Source organism: Chlorocebus sabaeus, chromosome 15, assembly GCF_047675955.1.
Source record: "Chlorocebus sabaeus isolate Y175 chromosome 15, mChlSab1.0.hap1, whole genome shotgun sequence".
In the NCBI taxonomy this organism is placed as follows: domain Eukaryota; kingdom Metazoa; phylum Chordata; class Mammalia; order Primates; family Cercopithecidae; genus Chlorocebus; species Chlorocebus sabaeus.
The window spans coordinates 66,458,385-66,481,146 of record NC_132918.1 but is presented as its reverse complement, the minus strand read 5'-3'; positions in this window follow the sequence as shown (position 1 = coordinate 66,481,146).

Sequence of the window (22,762 nt, the reverse complement as noted above, 5' to 3'; positions counted from 1 at the left end):
TCTGGAGACTTCTAATTTTCCTTTCATCATTAAAATGTAGGTGATCTCTTTCTTCAATTTTAATATCTAATTAATAAAAAATTCTTTATGACAGATAACTAGAAATTATATTCCTAGGACAAAAAAAGCTCACCCGTGTTACATTTTGATGGATACCAACAAATTCTTGAAACACACACACACTAAAATCCATTACCAAAAGAAGTCTATGAGAATTGAATCTATTTATGCCCTTACAAGACCTGAATACTAAGTTGTTAACAAATTTTATTATGGTTAAGTGCGATATTTTATTGTTTTTCATAATTTTTGATTCCCTAATCATTAGTTAGTTCAAGAATTCTTTCTTGTGTTTATTGTCCATTTTAGATTCTTATTATGCAAATGTATGATTCATTTTATCACTTAAAATTTGACTTTCTGTTTTTCTCATCTATTCCAGCTCTTTGTATTTTCTAGTGTTAAAGCAAAAATTGCTTCTAAGTTAAACATGTAAGGACGACTTCAATCTAAAACTATTGCAATAGCAGAAAGAAAGGTCAGAGCTCAGTCTGAAGTCAACTGTGCTAAATCAGAAGGTGGAGACTTTTCAAGCCCTGGAGATTGTGTACAACAAAGGTCATCTGTGTTTGATAATTAGCTTTAACCCTTAAAGAAGCAACTTGTCTCATATCTAAATAAATGAGAGGAGAAAGTTATACAACTTGAAACAAGGCACCATCTTTTTCTCTGAAGTTAGGCTCCTATCCACCCATAGAAACTGAGGGATGGGAGCACTATCTCCCCTGATAATTATATTTTGAAAAGATGTTTCCAGGTCCTTGAGAAAGACATTTCCGGATTCTAAAACTGGCAAGAAGCTTTTAAAAAAAGATTTACATATATTTCTAAAGAATTTTAAAAAAGAATCTACAATTTACAAATTTTATACAGAAAATGCTCTGAGAAAAGGAAGGCCAGGGCCTGGAGTCTGAAAGAAGTCTGTCTACAAGTTTAGTATAGCTGAGGGGAATGTTAAGGCTATCTTGGTCATAGATTACTGTTTTCTTGACATATACATTGAAAATACATGTTTTCTCCAGATCTGCCACTTACATTTTAACTTTATGTCCTTTTAAAAATGTATATGCTTTCAGAAGAATTTTAAGTTTGGTTAAGTTATTAAAGTTTCTGTAATTTGTGTTGGGTATAAAAGGCTCTCTCTATTTTGAAAACATACTGTCTTCTGTTTTCTAGCACATTAAAAATATATTTTCTCCAAATTTTGTAGCTAAATATCATAATACCATTTATTTAATAGTCCATTTCTTTTTCTCAAGGTGTAAATGCCAGCTCTAGTTTATACCATGCTATATTTATATAACTGTGGGCCTACTGTTAATCTCACTCCAAAAATCTATTTGTTTATAATTCATGGATGAGGAGTAGACAACTATCCAAAGAACGGAGAGTAGAGTATTGAGAAAACAGACAATATAAAAGTCCTGAGATGGAAAGACTTCACATTTTTAAAATGAATAGGTGATTGGCATGGCTAGAGTATGGTAAGTTAGGAGAAGGACAGTTCAAGGTGAAATTAAGTAGCCTGGGGTAAAGGAGGGAAGAACCAGGATGGCTAATTACATGCAGCCCAGAAGAGCTTCTCCCACCAAGAGACAAGAACGTTAAGAATACCATCGCACTCTGAGCATCTATTTAGAAGGAAGGCATTGAGAGTGGACAGAGAGAGGACACAGACCCCAGGCTGAAGGGGAAGGAAGTTGGGAACCATGCATAGGGTTGCCAAGCACCAGGACTTGCTCCTGACCTCAAGTGGGTCCTGGGGAAGGTGTGAGTTAAATAGGCATGGAGTAGCTCACTCTCACCACAGACCTCCACAATCCTACCTGCAGGAAACCCCGTAGCCTCCACGGACATTTGAGCTGTCAGGGAGAACAGTTTGGGGAGTCAGCAGGGACAGTACTCCAGCCTGCATAAAGCCCAGAGGATCTGGCTTAGGAAAGTCTACAGTGGAGCACAGCCAGAGATACTCATCCCCCAAGGCTCACCATGCTCCTCTAGCTGGCTTTGGCCTTTGACGACACTTGGATCTGAACAGAACAGGGCTATCCTGCCCATGGGATGTGGCCAGTCTGACTTGAGTGTCCCTCTCTATGTCAGTCTCCACCAAGGTTACTGCCTGGCCACACCCACTTGCAATGCAGCTTCAAATGCCTAACCAGGGCACATCACAGAAGTTACTGCCATAGCTCCTTTGGTGACTGATCCTGCCTAACCACCAGAGAGCTCCTGCAGATGGGTCCCCACCAGCATGTACCCACCTGCAGCCTCCTCCCACAGCTTTGTCAGAGTGTACTTGCCTGTAGTCTCCTATCACTGCTTAGCTGGCATGCCCACGTAGACATTGCTGCTCCACCACCAGAGGCACTCATGTGTATGCATGGACTTTGCTGCAACCATTCTGCCCCTGTGGGTATGCGTGTGGGCAGGCCCCACTGCCACCACTCTGACAAAACACTTTTGCCAACATTACCCTATTAGAGTGTTTTTGCCAATGGATTGAGAACATGTTGGCCCCTCCATCCAGGAGGTGCTTAACCTTGAGGCACCAGAGAACAAAGTCATGGGACTGGTCCTAGTCCCCCCAAAATAGGACATGCAGCCCTGGAGTGCTGAGCTGAGAGTCGGTTCACTAAAATCATCAGAAGTGAAACCGGTCAACTGCACTCAACTTATACCATAGTCAAACCCTCAAGAGCAGCAAATAATGTAAAAGCAAAATGGCCCAAAGAAAGGACAGCAACTTCAAAAATTATAGGAACATCAGGCCACAAAGATGAGAAAGAACCAGTGTCAGAACTCTGGCAATTCAAAAAGCCAGCATCTTCTTACCTCCAAATAACCACACTAGTTCCTCAGCAATGGTTCTTGGCCAGACTGAAATGGGTAAAATGACAGACACAGGATTCAGAATGTAGATGGCAATGGAGATAATCAATATCACGAAGAAAGATGAAACAAAATCCAAGGAATCTAAGGAATCAGATAATACAATTCAAGAGCTAAGACAAAATAGCTATTTCAGGAAAGAGCCAAACTGATCTGATAAGGCTGAAAAACTCACTACAAGAATTTTGTAATATAATTGGAAGTATTAACAACAGAATAGACTAAGCTGAGGAAAGAATCTTAGAGCATGAAGACTGATTCTTTGACTCAACACAGTAAGACAAAATTTTTAAAAAAAGAATTTAAAAAAAGAAACAAACTTCTAAGAAATACGGGATTATGTAAAGAAACCAAACCTATGACCAACTGTTGTCCTTGAAAGAGAGAGAAAGAACAAGCAACTTGGAAAACACATTTCAGGCTATTATCCATGAAAACATCCCCAACCTTGCTAGAGAGGTCAAAATCAAATTCAGAAAATTCAAACAGCTCCTATAAAATACTATAAGAGAAGATTATCCCCAATGCATATTGTCATCAGATTCTCCAAGGTCAAAATGAAAGAAAAATTGTTAAAGGCAGCTAGAGAGAAGCCGCAGGTCACCTACGAAGGGAAGCCCATCAGGCTAACAGCAAACCTTTCAGCAGAAACCCTACAAGCCAGAAGAGATTGAGGGCCTGTATTCATCATTCTTAAAGAAAAGCATTTCCAAACAAGAATTTCATTTCCAGCCAAACTAACCGTCATTCACAATGGAGAAATAAGGTTCTTTTAAGTTAAAGCAAATGATAAGGAAATTGATTACCACTAGACTTGGCTTATAAGAGGCCCTCAAGGGAGTACAACAGATGGAAACAAAAGACTATTACCAGCCACCAAAAAACACACTTCACTACATAGGCCATTGACACTATAGAGCAACTGCACAATCAAGTGTACATAACAACTAGCTAACAACGTGAAGACAGGATCAAATCTGCACATATCTCTATTAACCTCAAGTGTAAATGGGCTAAATGACACACTTAAAAGGCACAGAGTGGCAAGTCAGAGAAAGAAGAAAGATGAAACTGTATGCTGTCTGTATAATATCTTACATGCAATGACACCCATACGTTCAACTAAAGAGATGGTGAAAGATCTATCAAGCAAATAGAAAACAAAAAAGAGCAATGGTTGCAATTCTTATTTCAGATAAAACAGACTTTAAACCAACAAAAATTATAAAGAATAAAGAAGGGCATTACATAATGATAAATGATTCAATTCAACAAGAACCTTTAACTATATGTACCCAGCATCAGATCACCAAGATTCATAAAACAAGTTCTTGAAGACTTATGAAGAGATTTGGATAACCACACAATAATAACAGGAAATTTCAACACCCCACTGACAGTATTAGACAGATTGTTAAGGTAGAAAACTAACACAGATATTTGGGACCTAAACTCAATGCATGACCAAATAGACCTAACAGACATCTACAGAGCACTCCACCCAACAACAACAGAATAAACATTCTTCTCGTCTTCACATGGCACATTCTCTAATATCAACTACCTGCTCAGCCATAAAGCAATTCTCAACAATTTTTTTAAAGAAATCATACTAACCACACTCTTGGACCACAGTACAATAAAAATGAAAGTCAATTCCAAGATGTCTCAAAATGATACAATTACATGGAAGTTAAACAATCTGCTCCTGAATAACTTTTGGGTAAAAAATGAAATTAAGGCAGAAATCAAGAAATTCTTTGAAACTAATAAAAATAAAGATACAACATACCAAATTCTTTGGGACACAGCTAAAGCAGTATTAACAGGGAAGTTCATAGTGCTAAAGGTCCGCAAGAAAAAGTTAGAAAGATCTCAAATTAACAAACTAACATCACACCTACAGGAACTAGAAAAACAAGAGCAAACCAACCACAAAGCTAGCAGAAGAAAAGAAATAACCCAAATTAGCACTGAACTGAAGGAAATCCAGATGCAACAAATCATATAAAAGTTCAACAAATTAAAAAATTTGTTCTTTGAAAGAATAAATAAGATTGATAGATCATCAGCTAAACTAATACAGAAAATAAAAGATCCAAATAAACACTGTAAGAAATGAGAAAGGGGATGTTACCAGTAACCCCACAGAAATACAAAAATTCCTCATAGACTATTGTAAACACCTCTATGTATAAAAACTAGAAAACCTAGAAAGAATGGATAAATTCCTGGAAACTTAAAACCTCCCAAGATTGAACCAGAAAATAATTAAATTCCTGAACAAATCAATAATGAACACCAAAATTAACTCAGTAATTTTAAAAACCTGACAACCAGAAAATGCCCTGGACCAGATGGATTCACAGCCAAGTTATATCATATGTACAAAAAGAGCCGATAAGAATCTTATTGAAACTATTCCAAAATATGGAGGAGGAAGGACTCCTCCTTACTCGTTCTACGACACCAGCATCATTCTGTACCAAAACCTAGCACAGACACAATGAAAAAAAAAGCTTCAGGCCAATGTCCCTGATAAACACAGATTCAACAATACTCAATAATCAACAATACTCAATAAAAGACTAGCTAACCAAATCCAGCAGCACATCAAAAACCCAATCCACCATAATCAAGTAGGCTTTATTCCTGGGATGCAAATTTGGTTCCATATAGGTAAATCAATAAATGTGATGCATCACATAAATAGGAATAAAAATAAAAACCACAAGATCATCTTAATAGATGCAGAAAAGGCTTTTGTTAAAATTCAACATCCCTTCATGTTACAAACCCTCAACAAACAAAACATCAAAGGAATATACTTCAAAATAATAAAGTCCACATATGAAAAACCAACAGCCAACATTATATTGAATGGGCAAAATCCAAAAGCATTCCCCTTAAGAACCAGAACAAGACAAGGATGCTCACTCTCACAACTCCTGTTCAACATAGTACTGGAAGTCCTATCCAGATCAATCAGGCAAGAGAGAGCAATTAAAGGCATTCAAATAGGAAAAGAGGAAGTCAAACTCTCTGTCTTTGCAGACATTATAATTTTATACCTAGAAAACCCCACACAGTCTCTGACCAAAGGCTCCTACATCTGATAAACAATTTTAACAAACCTTCAGGATACAAATTAATATTAAAAGTCAGTAGCATTTCTATACACTAATAATCTCTAAATGGAGAGCCAAATCAAGAATACAATCCTATTCACAATAACCACAAAAAGAATAAAATGTCTATGGAGACAGCTAACCAGGAAGTGAGAGATCTCTACAATGAGAATTATAAAACAATGCTGAAAGAAACCAGAGACATCACAAAAAAATGGGAAAAAAATCCATGTTCATGGATAGGAAGAACAAATATTGTTAAAATGTCCATACAGCCCAAAGCAATGTACAGATTTAATGCTATTCCAATAAAATTACGAACATTTTTCACAGGATTTTGTTAAAACTATGCTAAAATTCATATGGACCCATGGAGGAGCCCGAATAGCCCATGCAGTCCTAAGCAAAAAGAACAAAGCCAGAGTTACCACACTACCTGTCTTTAAACTATATTACAAAGCTATAGTAACCAAAACAGCATGGTACTGGTACAAAAACAGACACATAGACCAATGGAAAAACTTGGAGAACTGAGAAATAAAGCTACACACCTAAAATGCACATGTGATCTTTGAGAAAGTCAACATGAACAAGTAAGAGGGAATAGACTCACTATTCAATAAATGGTGCTGGGATAGCTGGCTAGTCATGTGCTGTAGATTGAAAATGGACCCTCTCTTTACACCATATACATTAATCAAATCAAGATAGATTAAGGACTGAAATGTAAAACCTAAAACTATAAAAACCCTAGAAGAAAACTTAGGAAATACTACTCTGGACATAGGCCTTGGCAAAGATTTCATGACAAAGACTCTAAAAGCAATTACAACAAAAAAATTGGCAAATGGTACCTAGTTAAACTAAAGAACTTCACAATAAAAGAAATTATCAACACAAAAGGAATGGGAGAAAATATTTGCAAACTATGCATCTGAAAAAGGACTAATATCCTGAATCTATAAGAACTTAAATCAAAAAGCAAAACACCAACATCATCATTAAAAAAGGGGCAAAGGACATGAACAGATGCTTCTCAAAAAGAAGACATACACATGGCCAAGAAACATACGTAAAAATGTTACACATCACTAATCATTAGAAAAATGCCAAGTCAAAACCAGTATGAAATACCATCTCACAACAGTCAGAATGACTATTTGTTAAAACAGATGTTGGCAAGGCTGCAGAGAAAAGGGAATGCTTATGCACTGCTGGTGGGAATGTAAATTAGTTCATCCACCATAGAACACAGTTTGGACATTTCTCAAAACTTAAAACAGAATTAACATTTGACCCAGCAACCCCATTACTGGGTATATTCCCAAAGGAATATAAATTATTCTACCATAAAAATACATGCATGTCTATGTTCAACACAATAGCAAAGATATGGAATCAATATAGATATCCATTGTAAGTGAACTGGCTAAAGAAATGTGGTACATGTACACCACGGAATAATATGTGGTCATAAAAAACAACAAAATCATATCCTGTGCAGCAATATGGATGCAGCTGTAGGCCATTTCCTTCAACAAATAAATGTAGGAGCAGAAAACCAAATACTGCATGTTCTCACTTATAAGTGGAAGACAAACATTGAGTTTCTGTGGACACAAAGAAGGGAACAATAGATACCAGGACCTACTTGAGGGTGGAAGGAGTGAGAGGGTGAGGATCAAAAAACTACCTATTGGGTACTGTGCTTACTACCTGGGTGACAAAATCATTTGTATACCAAACCTGAGTGACACACAATTTGCCATTGCAACAAATCTACTCATGTACCCCCTGAACCTAATATCAAAGTTGGAAGGAAACAAAGAAAGAAAAGATGGTGGCACAGATTTTGCAGGACCCTGTAGTCTCTCTGCTTGGTGACACTCATAAGTACTGTAGGTAGACAAATCTCTGGTCAGGGCTCCTCTGGAGAAGACTGAATATAGATAAATTCTCTCCCTTCTTCAGGCCACCATGACTTCTCACTTTCTCAGACCAAACAGTCATGTCTGCAATAGGCAAACTTCTAAAGAGGATCAGTGAAGCTTGGCCTAATGAAGGAGATTTACCAGGAGAGATGAGCTCCTGGTGATCAACTGAAGAAGCTCAGGGTCTTCTCCTGGACACAATCCATGAGAATTAGGGATGAGGCAAGCCATCTATGCTCAGGTTTTGGTAGGGCCCACTAAAAGTTTTCACTGCTGGCATAAAATAAATTACTATATGGCGCGTCAAGAAAATAGCATGTCCCTTTGCTGTCTTTGTTGAGTCCTATAGTGGGACAAGATGTATATGATGTGAGAGAAGGCATTGCAGATTTGGAAGAAACTGAGAAACCAAGGAGAGGGTATATTTGATAACCCAATAAGGACTAACAAAAGGGAACAAGAAAGCTCAGCAAAAAGTAGGGTGAAATGGCAAAAAGAGACAAGAATAACATGTAAGCAAATGCGGCATGATTTATTGGGAGCAGAAACCTCCCCAGAAAAAAGTAAACAAGCAACCTAATGCTACATTAGAAGCTATGGAGGAAACTACACCTGAACAGCACTTTCAGCTTTTTCCTTCTGCTCCTGCAGCTGAAGAGAAAGACAACTCCGCCTCTCCTTCTAATGGCCCAGCCTATCTTGGGTGGATTTCACCCTGGCCCTTCAAGATTAGAAGCTGGGCCAAAGTTGACCCCATGTTTGAGCAACAGGGGATAAATTCATTCCCTATATTGAGCTCACCATTTACTAGTTCCCCTCAAATTAGGAGAAGACTTGCCACAGTAAATTCTGAGATGGAATATACTTTAACCCATGAAAATTCAGGAAGACACCCTGGTCAATGGGCTGCCATGAATGGTTATGGGGGAGAAACAATCCACATAAAAAGGACTTTAATACACCTAGGTATTGGAAGAGCTCCCCCAATATACCTTCCAATATAAGGTATTGGAAGAGCTCCCCCAGCCTTATATTTGGTGTTTATTTCCCCTATCCCAGAAAACATTTTAGGCATGGATATTCTGCTAAGAAAGACTTTTCAAACTTCAGTGGGATAATGCAGATTGAAATACCCATAGTAAAGCCTGTTGTAAGGGGAAAGGCAAAATGGGAATGCATTTAACTCCCTTCCCCTAGGTGGGCTGTCGACATTAAACAATACAAATTGACTGGGGAGTACGGTGAAATAAGTGCAACTATTGAGGAACTGGCAGAGGTGCCTATTATCTGCCCAGCTCAAAGCCAGTTTAACAGTCCTGTCTAGCCTGTATACAAACTAGATGGTACCTGACAGATGACCATGGTTTACTTGGAAACTGAATAAGGTAACCCAGTCCATACATGCTGCAGTTTCAAGGTTTACTCAGGTAGTCAACCACATAGTGCCAGTGCTGCAGATAGCATGCTGCCTTAGATTTCACTGATGCCCGGTTACGCCTGTAATCCCAGAACTATGGGAGGCTGAGGTGGGTGGATCACCTGAAGTCAGGAGTTCGAGACCAGTCTGTCTAACATGGTAAAAACCTATCTCTACTAAAAATGCAAAAAAATTGCTGGGCTTGGTGGGTGCGTGCCTGTAATCCCAACTACTCAGGAGGCTGAGGCAGGAAAATCGCTTGAACCCATCTTGTCTTTCTTGCATTTATTATATTGATGACATTATCACAGACTTTGAAGATTTTAAAGTGTTATAAGAAAGCCTTACAGCACTGTGTGCTCATCTATGGGAACGATCCCTCAAGATCCAGAGCTTAGGGTGTCAGTGAAGATTTTGGGGGTTACATAGCCAGATAAGACTCGTTTGGTACCAGGTACAGTATCAAACTGACAAAGTCAGACCATTTTTCACTCTGAAAATGGTAAAGGAAATCCAAACGTCTTTGGGTCTTTTGGATTATTGGAGAGCATTTATCCACACTTAGCCCAATGTTTGAGACCACTATACAGACTTATTATAAATGGGCCACATTGGGCCTGGGACACATTACAGCAGGAAGCTTTGAAAAGGATACAGTGGTAATATAAACAGGCAGAAGCCTCAGGAACACTTTTAGAGGATATGGTGTTGGATGTGACTGCTACTCCTCAAGGTATCAGTTGGATCTTGTGACAACCAAACTATGGTAAATTAGTCCTTTAAGGATTTCGATCACAATTATAGAAAAGAGCTGAAACCAGACACTCTCTCAATGACCAAGTGCTAGCTGTATATACTGTTTTACAGTAAGCAAGACGGTTAACAAAGACTCTTCTGTAGCTGTGAGAATAGGTCTACCAATCAAGGGATGGATAGGAGGATTCTTTAAATGACTCCCTTCTGCTATAGTCCAAACATTTTCTTTGAATAAATAACATGTCTATTTACAACAACGAAATATCTGGAAATTAGTCCATTAACCCTAGAATTGCTTGCTATGTTAGGCCCTGTTATATATGAGTAACCAAAGGACACTCCTTCACCCCCTTCTATTCCAGCGCCTGACACAGTAGGAGAAAGAATGTTACTCACGCTGGACAATACAGATGGTTCTAGCAGGGGAACTTCCTATACTTGAACCAGTTGCTTTACAATCACAAACTGATACAATATGGTTTGATATAGGTACACATTAGGGTTGTCAGTGGACTGAGTTGTGAGCTTCTTGGCTGGTAATCAGACATGAGCCCTGACCCCTACCCTTTGCACTGATAGCCCATGTGGCTAGCCCAATGGGAATTAGAAAAGTGGATGATTATGCACAAACGCATATCAGGCATGAACATGTGGCAAGACATATGGAAGAAGGAGCAACACTCTGCTGCTGATTTAACTGTATATCATGTGGTCACACACAAAGATTCAGTTCCAGAAAATACAGAAGCTGATATCCTTAAAAAATTAGGACCACTGTGCCAGTCCAGGTCACTGAACTGGCAACGTGGGTACCTAACAAAAGTGGTCTTAGAAGTGCAAGAGTAGGCTGGGAGATAGCCAAGGGTGCAGGATTGCCCTTAAATTATAGTGACCTCTTAACAGCTGTTACTGTTTATTATATCTTGATTGTGTCCATGACATATACTGTATCAAGCAGGACACATTCACAGGGTTTTTTACCTTGTAACAGATTGGCAAGTGGATTATATAGAACATCTCCTTGTAAGCCAAGAAAAGAAATATGTGTCAACCTGCATGGACACTGCTATTGGACTGCTGCAACGTTTCCTTGTAAGTAAGCTAATCAAGCCAGTACTACTAAGGGTTCAGAGGCTCCAAGTACTATGTATAGATATCCTCAGCACATTGACAGTGACCAAAGAGTCAATTTTGCTAGACATGATGTGCAGGACTGGGCCAGGGAACACAGTGCAGCATAGCATTTTCATCTCCTATATAATCACCAAGAAGTGAGATTAACTGAAAGGAAAAAAAAAACATGGTCTGTTGAAAACACAAATTCAAACTTTACTGGGGGAACCTACATTGCACAGGTGGATGAATATGTTACCAGGAGACTTTATTTCTTTAAATTCAGCCAAAGTGGAGACACATGCCTCAAATGACAGGTTGAAACAACTGTCCCTAAAGTCTGCCACTGTTTGCACATGGGTAACTGAGACAACTACTTTGCTCCCAGACCTGATTGTCAATCAGCGTGTTTTGCACGTGAAAACACCAATGGACATACTACCAGGAAAAGGAAGACTCCACTGGCACTTGGGATGGCAAATATCTTCAGGCTGGATAGGCTATTTCCTGCTGGAGAGTGGAGAATATCCTAAAGAGTTAGAATGGTACCTGTTGATCCTATTAATACTGGATTCACAATCACCCACTATAAATGGTCAGGAGAAACATACGGCATGGTGGTGGCATCTCTAATATGGTGTACTCCCAACCAAATTACTTTGACAACCACCGCTGTCCCATGATCCCTGGGCAACATATTTGGTATACAACCCTCTTAGAAAAGTCAAGAACTCCTTTTTTACTAACTGCTGTAGATGAATCTACTGGTGTCATCCTAATAGTTGGAGAACTTCTCTTGCAAGAACCCCATTATTTCTTTCTTTTTTCAAAATAATGCTTTTTTATTAGTTAAATTATTATTTTTTCATTATCATTATACTTTAACTTCTGGGATACATGTGCAGAACGTGCAGGTTTGTTACATAGCTATACATGTGCCATGGTGGTTTGCTGCACGCGTCAACCCATCATCTACATTAGGTATTTCTCCTAATGCTATCCCTCCCCTAGGCCCCCACTCCATGACAGGCCCCAATGTGTGAAGTTCCTGTGTCCATGTGTTCCCTTTGTTCAACTCCCACTTATGAGTGAGAACATGTGGTGTTTGGTTTTCTGTTCTTCTGTTAGTTTGCTGAGAATGATGGTTTCCAGCTTCATCCATGTCCCTGCAAAGGACATGAATTCATTCTTTTTTATGGCTGCATAGTACTCCCATGGTGTATATGTGCACATTGTCTTTATCCAATCTATCATTGATGGGCATTTGGGTTGGTTCCAAGTTTTTGCTATTGTGAATGGTGCTGCAATAAACATATGTGTGCAAGTTTCTTTGTAGTAGAATGATTTATAATCCTTTGGGCATATACCCAGTAATGGGATTGCTGGATCAAATGGTATTTCTGGTCTTAGATCCTTGAGGAATCTCCACACTGTCTTCCACAATGGTTGAACTGATTTACACTCCCACCAACAGTGAAAAAGTGTTTCTTTTCCTTCACATCCTCTCCAGCATCTGTTGTTTCCTGACTTTTTAATGATCACCATTCTAACTGGCTTGAGATGGTATCTCATTGTGGTTTTGATTTGCATTTCTCTAATGACCAGTGATGATGAGCTTTTTTTTTTTTTTTGTATGTTTGTTGGCCACACAAATGTCTTTCTTTTAAACTCAAGTTATTATGTTTTGTTGCTACTATCACCAGCTGTCACCTTTGAAGCCAATCTTTTCCTACAATGGATCCAAGACTATTCTATCAGCTTACAGAAAACACTTGTTGCATGTGTGGCCTTACGCCACTCACCAACGTTTCTGGCCTGCTGTGGTGGTTATCTCCCTTCCACGGATGAGATTAGATAGAATATCACGAATATATAACTGCTTCCCCAAATTGCATGATGGTATTGAATGCAAGTATGACAAGAGAGAAAATAATCCAATGGCCCATTAATACTACTGTCTCTGAAAGAGGACACAGGAAGAGTTTCTCTATCAATAAAACCAGCTCACTTACTCTCCAACTGGCAATACTCCAGTAAATTTGCCTGGCTATTCTAGGAACAAAAGAATCATTCTAAAAATACCTTACCAAATAGCATGAGGAATATGATATGGATACCAAGAGACCAATGTTCACATACTAAAATATTACAGAGTAATGACTGGCATGGTATAGAATGGGCACTGCATCCAGGAATTTATTGGTTGGCTCCAAATGGAACTTCCTGCATGTATGGCATCAACTTATGACCTTGGTTACACCCCAGATGATTAAAAAGATGTTCTTTTGGTTATACATGGGCACAAGATCAGATAGTTCACACCCTTACAAAGCCTGCAAATCTGCCTTATTTGAAATACAATTGAGCCACATTTATTTTTGGCCTGATCATTTGACTTCTAGTTTTCTTCCTCAACTGGACATTAAATATGTTATTTGGCATGTGGAAATTGTAACACAATTATACAAAGAAAGCTTTGAACAATAGCCACATGGGAATCTCTCTTTTAAACATGGAAGTCCCTCTTATGAGAAATGCTGTCCTGCACAATTGCATGGTTTTAGGCATATTACTGCACAAGGAGGGATTTGTGCAATCATAAAAACTGAATGCTGTGCTTATATTCCTGATGAGTCATATGATATCACTAAATTAATGACTAATACGAATACCCAAATAACTGATCTCTCAGACCGAACCTCCACTTTGGTTTCATAGCTGGTTTGGTTTGCTTCCTGGGGTACCTAGTGGCAGAAGCCACTTCTTAATTTAGGTGTTATATTTATATGTTGCTTACTGTCTTGTCTTTGCCTTTACTGTTGCTGTGGCATCTGTCTCCAGTGGAGACAATGCACTACTGCTGAAGCCGTGAAACATCAAGAAACCTTCCTCTAGGCCCAGGAACTATCCCAGACATCCCATGTGGAATTGTAAGGACCAGTTTTGAGGAGTGGAGTGGAAGAAAACAGATTGTTGCACGGACACAGTGATGCCATCTTGAAGCAAAGCAACCATAATGACTGATATCTGACTCAAGCATACCAAGGTGTTCTGCAGCAAGGTCTTTCAGCAATGCGTGTAGCATAGATAACTCCTCATAAAGATGCTTATCTAACATCGCCAGTGGTCACAGTCAGTAAGAAAGTCTTATAAGTAACCAGCTTCACGTGCCTTTACCATAAAGGCTTGCTATATAAAAGATTCTTTCTAGAGGGTAGGTGTAAAGATCTGCTGTTTCACCACCACCCAAGACATTGCTTCTGTTCATAAGTCCCTATTAAATAATTTATCTCTGAGAAACTAAATCCCTCAGCTCCCTCGGCCTTTGAGGATAGGTTTGCATATACTTACTCACCATGCAACAGTAATAGTATTTTCCTTCTTTCAAAATGACTTTCAATATTAATGTAATTAGTGATCATTTAAAGATTAATGTTTGCATCATAAATTGCATGAGCATATCTAAACAACCCTATAAAGTCCCACGGTTGTTAGTGCTTTTGGGGGGAATGGGGGAAACTGGTCACATATTCTCAGAAGCCCATGTTTAAATCATTGCAGAAATATAATGTTAATAATACCCTACACTTTAAAATGTACACATGTATGACCACATACACAATCACATTTGAGTCTCAGAGCATCCTTAGAAGATAGTGTCAATTGTTATTATCCCCATCTTACAGTTAAAGAAAACAGGTTCAGAAACAGGAAATCACTTTCTGAATGATGTATAGGAACAGCAGATGAATCTGAAACTCAGTTTTTCTAATTCTGCAATTGTAGCTTTTTCAAATACACTGTTCTCCCTTCTTCTTTTTATTTAACTAGGAAGGAGAAAATATTGTCACTATGTTCTTTACATCTTTTTCTCAGGGCAAGCATTAGGAAAATGAACAATTAGGTCACTATTATAGAGCCAAAAAACACTGTTACTTCTTAGTCAAGAAGGCAGAAAGATTGTGCTAACAGAACCTTGAACCAATGAATAACCTTTTATCATGAATTATAATGTAACACCTGTAACATTTAGCCATAACAATATTTTAATTTAGTAGAACTTCCTATAATAATGTTAGCACACATATGTGAAAATCAAGCAAAAGGAAATATTGAAAGGATCTTAGTGAAGATCATTACACAAATGACCTACACTCTCAGAATATTTATAAGTAAAGAAAGAATTATTCTAATTTCTCATTCAAGAAATAAAATGTAAGACAATTTCTTGGCCCATGGTGAATAAGAAGCTGCTGATGGCTAAACTGAACAGATTTTCAGACTCTCCATGTTCATTTTTTTCCTTGTAATTCCTCTTCTCCATTTCTCTTATTTCCCTTGACAGGTTCTATCAAGACATACAAGCTTTTTCTAGAAATATGTATTTGAAAGAGGTATTTACTGTGTTTTAAGGATGATATTAGTTCTTTGGGGAAAAAATAGGAAACTTGAAAATGATAAGCTGTATTTCCAAGCAACAAGTGTTACCCCTACTGTGTCATCCTAATGCATATTAATTTAAAATATAACATATCCTGGCCGGGTGTAGTGGCTCACGCCTGAAATCCCTGCACTTTGGGAGGCCGAGGCGGGCAGATCACAAGGTCATGAGATCGAGACCATCCTGGCTAATACGATGAAACCCCGTCTCTACTAAAAATACAAAAAATTAGCCGGGTGTGGTGGTGGGCGCCTGTAGTCCCAGCTACTTGGGAGGCTGAGGCGGGAAAATGGTGTGAACCCGGGAGGCGGAGCTTGCAGTGAACCGAGATCGTGCCACTGCACTCCAGCCTGGGCGACAGAGCAAGACTGCATCTCAAAAACAAAAAAAGAAAAGAAAATATATATATATAACATATCCTAAGGTTTTGTAGTCATTGGTTAATGTATATGAAATAATGATGCGTCCTTTTGAGTACTGCAATTCAAGAATTTCCAGATAGCACTGAAGATAGAAACCTCTTTCCTTTGTTATAGTAAGAGGATAGACTTTATGCTCTCAATGTATAGTTCCTTCCCCCAAAATTCTTCAGAACCATGGGTCATTTGACTTTCTTATAGCAATTTAGGGAGAATATCACTTGGCACATAATTAGTAATGCATGGGGATTCCAAATATGTATTTTGGGAGGAAATATACTTTTCTGAGTTGAGTATACCATTTTCAACATGCAAACCCACTCTGACAAACTAAGCTAGGTAAATTGGCCTTGTCAGGTGAGCTTGGCTGCCCTTGTTTCAAATGCAGAACAATGTCATAGTAATGCTATATTTTATTTCTACAGTCTCTATGCACTATAAAGGAAGGTGCTAAACAAGATTAATAACAACCAAAAAGTTAGTGCAGGATAAACCCACAAATAATTTAATTATTCCTTGTAGATTCATAATATAACCTTTCTTGTGAAAATCACAACACAACAAAACAAATCTCAAACATGCATATATGATGTGTGTGTGTGTGTGCGTGTGTGTGTGTGTAAAAATAAGAGTAAAGGAGTTGACTGGAATACAAATCCGTCTTATAGTTGGGAGGATCCATTTTTCTTTTGCTTCAGGAAAGATAGGTCTCCCTTGATTCTTTATGTTTTCTGTTTACCAGATTAAGATTCCAGATGAGCTAAAGTCCTTGTTTTAATTAAAACAAGAAGGAGACAGTCAGAGTATTTCTTTTAAAATAAACTACAGTCCACTTTCTACATGAAAGGAATCAGGAGCTGGAAGACAAAAAGAATAGAAAAGTAAAGGGAATAGGAAAATGTGCTGGATCATGCCACTGATTGTTACAAAAAATTAATTTGTTCTTTGTTGTGAACCTTTTCATCAGGAGAACCTCCATCATGCACAACATGATGTTTCCAATGAACGTCCTCAAGGCAACAGGAATAAAAATTCATTCTAGATCTAAGCAAATACTAACCCTGCAATCGAACAGGAGCAATCAATACAGGTCCAAACCATAACATTTAAACAAATAAGAAAGACCTTAGATCAAGAGGGGACATAATTAAAAGGCAACCTCTTGAGAAAAGAGAAAGTTTTGAGGTTAAAAAAATTCAGCCTCAATAGAAAGAAACATATTGAAACACGTAACCGTATTTCAAAATAATTCATCTTTAAAGAAAAATACTAGATCTTGTTTTTCACTCATTCAGAATGGGATATTGAACCTGAGTCAACAGAAGATAGAAAGAGCTGTTTTATAGGATTTTCATTACAACTAGTTTGATTGTCTTTGTTTATGTTAACTTGTGAGATCTCAGGGTACAGATGATTTTTATCTTTATCTTTTTTTCAGAGAAGAAAATGGAAATGAAGAGACATATGATGAAATGTACTCAGGTGGTAGAGTTAGAGAGAAACTGGTTTTATAAGTCCTTGTCAAACATGATTTTCTACAAAATATTGTATGCTTTAAAGAAGCTAAAGCAACATAAAAATATTTTAAGGAGACAATTTCTCTTAAATATGATGTGATTTCTAAATTTTGGTGCCTTGTTTTGAAATTTGAGGTTGAATTATTTTTTAGGAACATGTGGATCTCCTTGAGGAGTCTATTTTAGAAGTTTTCTTAAATTATTTTTTAAATTGTATTTTTGAAACAATTTTAGACATTAAAAGAGTTGCAAAAACAGTACAAAGAATTCCTTATACCCTTTATCCAGATTCTCCATGTGTTAACATCTTATATAACTACAGTTCATTGAAAAATCAGGGATTAACCTTGATACAATATTAATACTTAAATCTACAGACCAATTTCTCCAGCTGACCAATAAATGTCCTTGTAGTGACCCAGGATCCAATGCAGGGTCAGAGGATGCGTTTTGTTGTCATGACTTCTTACTTTCGTTCAATCTGGAAGGGTTCCTCTGTTGACCATTTGTCTTTCATAACCTTGACACTTTGAAAGATTACTGGAGAGGTAATATGTAAAATGTTTCTTAGTTTGACTTAGTTTGATGTTTTCTTATGATTATGCATTTTTGTAAGAGTACCACAGAAGCAACGCTGTGCCTTCTCAGCACATCCTGCTTGTCCCAGGCTCAGGATATCCATGTTTCATTATTGGTGAAGTTAAGGTGATGCCTAAAAGTTTCTCCACTTTAAAAGTTACCACATTTTGGTTTATGATTAATAAGTAACATATAGGGAGATACTTAAAAACTGTATAAATATTTTTTTCTCATAAGGCCTTTGCCTAACATCTATAGTTAACTCTTGGCTGAAACAATTATTCCATTTCTTTCATTCCTTCTAGATTTATTAGTTGGAATTCTACTTTAAGGAAGACCTGCTTGTAACCTACTATTTGTTTTTATTTAAACTGTTTAATCAATAGTAACCCATGGCTTCCTGTTTTATTTTATGGGCAATAATCTAACTATCATTATTTTCCTTCTCAAATTGTTCTTCTGAAACAATTTTGAAAATCAATTCATCAGAAATGTCAGAAAAACAGGTGACAAAGGTAATTTGGTATGAGTTGATAAGATCTCTTTCAGAGTTAAAGTTCTATGCTATGGGTGTGTTCTCACATAGGAATGTGCCTGAAATATAATTTACTACTTTTCCTTTCTTTGTCTCAGTTGCATTAATGAATCAGAGCTCATTACTGGATTTGAAAAATGTTTTTCTGAGCTGAAGTCTGATGATCTGCCCTTAAACCAAATCCTTTGTTAAAAAAGTATGTATTTAAGTTTTATTTATATACCATACCTGTACATATTTTCACAGTACATGTGATAATTTGATACATTCATTTAGTCAAAACAAGGTAATTGAAAAATCTATTATCTCAAATATTTATCTTTTATTTATGCCAGGAACATTCAAATTATTATCTTCTAGTTGCTTTGAAATATATAATTAAATAATACTAACTTCAGTTATCCTACTAATCTATCCAATGCCAGGTCTTATTTTTTCTAAGTGCATATTTATACCCATTAATCAACCTCTCTTCATCCCCCCTTTGCCTTTCTCAGACTGTGGTAACTACCAACCTACTCCTTGTCTTCTAGAGATCCACTTTTTCAGCTCCCACGTATAAGGGGCAATGTGCTTAGATTATTTCACTTAACTAGTGATCTCCAGTTCCATCCACATTGCTGCAAATAACATAATTTTATTTTTTATATCTGAATAATATTCCATTGTGAGTATACACAACAGATTTTCTTTATCCACTCGCCCATTAATGGATACTTATGTTGATTCTTATTTTGGCTATTGTGAATAGTGCTAAACATGGGAGCGCAGATACCTCTTTGATGTAGTAATTTCCTTTCTCTTGGATATATACCCAGTAGTGAAATTGCTGCATTGTATTATAGCACTATTTTTAGATGTTTTTGTTTAGTTTTAATTTTTTGAGGAACATTTATACTGCTTTCCATAGCACTATTTTACATTCCCACCAACAGTGTACAATATTAATAATTCCCCTTTCTTCATGTCCTCACCAGCATCTGTTATCCTCTGCCTTTTTGATAGAGTCACTCTAATTAAGTGAGAAGATACTTCATTGTGATTTTGACTTTCATTTCTCTTATGCTTAGTGATGCTGAGCATTTCTTCATATGTGTTGGCCATTTATATGTCTTATTTTGAGAAATGTTTATTCACATCTTTTGCTCATTTTTTAATTGGATTACTTACTTTTTTGTTATTTAGTTGTTTGACCTCCTTATATATTCTGGTTATTAATCCCTTGTTAGATGGCTAATTTGTAAATACTATCTCCCATTCTGGGGGTTGTCTCTTCAGTCTGTTGATTGTTTCCTTTGCTGTGCAGATTTTTAGCTGAATGTGATTTCATTTGTTTATTTTTGTTTTTGTTGTCTGTGTTTTTGAGGTCTTACACAAAAGAATCTTTGATCAGACCAATGTCCTGGAACACTCCCCCAAAGTTTTCTTCTAGTATTTTCACAGTTTGAGGTCTTAGATTTAAGTCTTTAATCCATTTTGATGTGATTTTTGTATTTGGTGAGAGGTAGTGATATAGTTTTATTTTTTCTCATTTGGTTATCTAGTTTTCTTAACATCATTTATTGAAAAGAATGTCCTTTCCCCATTGTATGTTCTTGGTGCCTTTGTTGAAAATGAGTCGGCTTTAAATGCATGCATTTATATTCTATTCCACTGGTCTATGTGTCTGTTTTTATTCCAGTACTATGCTGATTTGATGACTATAGAATTTTAATATATTTTGAGGTCAGGTGTAGTGTGATGCCTCCAGCTTTCTTTTTTGCTTAGGATTTCTTTGGCACTCTAGCGTCTTTTGTGGGCCTATATAAATTTTAGAATTACTTTTTCTCTTTCTGGGAATGGTGTACTGGTGTTTTTGATAGGGATTGCATAGAATCTGTAATTGCTTTAGATACTATTGTCATTTTAATAGTACTAATTCTTCCAATCCACAAGCATGGAATATTCTTTCATTTGTTTTTGTAATCTCTTCAATTTCTTTCATCAGTGTTTTATAGTTTTCCTTGTATAGATCTTTTACTTTTTGATTAAATTGATTCCTATACATTTTATATTCTTTGTAGCTGTTGTACATGAGACTGCTTTCTTGCTTTTATTTCACATTGTTCGCTGATGGTATATATAAATGCTACTGATTTCTGTATGTTGATTTTGTATCTTGCAATTTTAAATTAATGTATCAGTTCTAAGAGTATTTTATTGGAGTCTAGCTTTCTTAAACTATAATATTACATTGTCTGTATACAAGGCTAATTTGACTTCTTCCTTACAATTTGGATACCTTATTGCTTCCTTTTGCCTAATTGCTCTAGCCAGGACTTCCAGTACTATGTTAAATAAAAGTAGTAAGAGTGGGAATCCTTGCTTCCTTTTGCCTAATTGCTCTAGCCAGGACTTCCAGTACTATGCTAAATAAAAGTAGTAATTGAGGAAATGCTTTCATTTTTCTCCTATTGGGTATAATGTTGACTGTGGGTTTGTTATATATAACTTTTAGTGATTTGAGTATGTTCTTTCTATACTTAGTTGATTGAGGGTTTTTAATCATAAAGGGATGTTGAATTTTATCGAATGCTTTGTCAGCATCTGTTGAAATGATCATATGGTTTCTGTTCTTGTGATGTATCATGTTTAGTGATTTGCATATCTTGAACCATCCTTGCATCCCTGAGAAGAATCTCATTTGATCATGGTGAATGATCTTTTTAACATTTTGTTGAATTTGGTTTGCTGGTATTTTGTTGAGGATGTTTGCACCTGTGTTCATCAGTGATATTGGCATGTAGTTTCCTTTTTTTTTTTTTTTTTTTTTTTTGAGACAGTGTCTCACTCTGTCATTCAGGCTGGAGTGCAGTGGCACAACCTTGGCTCACTGCAAGCTCCACCTCCTGGATTCATGCCATTCTCCCCCCTCAGCTTCCCGAGTAGCTGGGACTACAGGCACCTGCCACAACGCCTGGCTACTTTTCTTTTTCTCTTTTTTTTTTTTTTTTTTTTTTGTATTTTTAGTAGAGATGGGGTTTCACCATGTTAGCCAGGATGGTCTCGATCTCCTTATCTTGTGATGCACCCGCCAAGGCTTCCCAAAATGCTAGAATTACAGATGTAAGCCACCGTGCCCAGCAGTAGTTTCCTTTGTGTGTGTGTGTGTGTGTGTGTGTGTGTGTGTGTGTGTGTGTGTCCTTTTCTGGTTTTGGTATCAGGGTAATCTGACTTCATAGAATGATTTAGGAAGTATTCCCTCCTCTTCAATTTTTTTGAAGAGCTTGAGTGGAATTGGTATTAGCTCTTCTTTAAATGTTTGGTGGAATTCAGTAGGAAAGCTATCAGGTCCTGGGCTTTTCTTGCATGTGAAACTTTTTATTACTGCTTCAATCTCATTACTTGTTATTGGTTCGTTAAGGTTTTCTATTTTTTACTTCTTTTCTTTCTTTCTTTTTTTTTTTTTTTTTTTTTTTGTCATGGAGTCTCACTCTGTCACCCAGGCTGGAGTGCAGTGGCATGATCTCGGCTCACTGGAAGCTCTGCCTCCCGGGTTCACACCATTCTCCTGCCTCAGCCTCCCGAGTAGCTGGGACTACAGGCGCCTGCCAACATGCCTGGCTAATTTTTTTTTTTGTATTTTTAGTAGAGACGGGGTTTCACCATGTTAGCCAGGATGGTCTCGATCTCCTGACCTCGTGATCCGCCCATCTCGGCCTCCCAAAGTACTGGGATTACAGGCGTGAGCCACCGTGCCCTGCCCCCAAGTTTTCTATTTCTTTATGGTTAAATCTTGGTGGGTTGTATGTGTCCAAGAATTTATCCATTTCCTCTAAGTATTACCATTTATCGACGTAAGTTGTTCATAATAGTTTCTAATAATTCTTTGTATTTTTGTGGTCTTAGCTGTTATATACTCTTTTTGTTTCTGATTTTATTTATTTGAATATTCTCTCCTTTTTTCTTACTTTAGCTAAAATCCAATCCTTTACCTC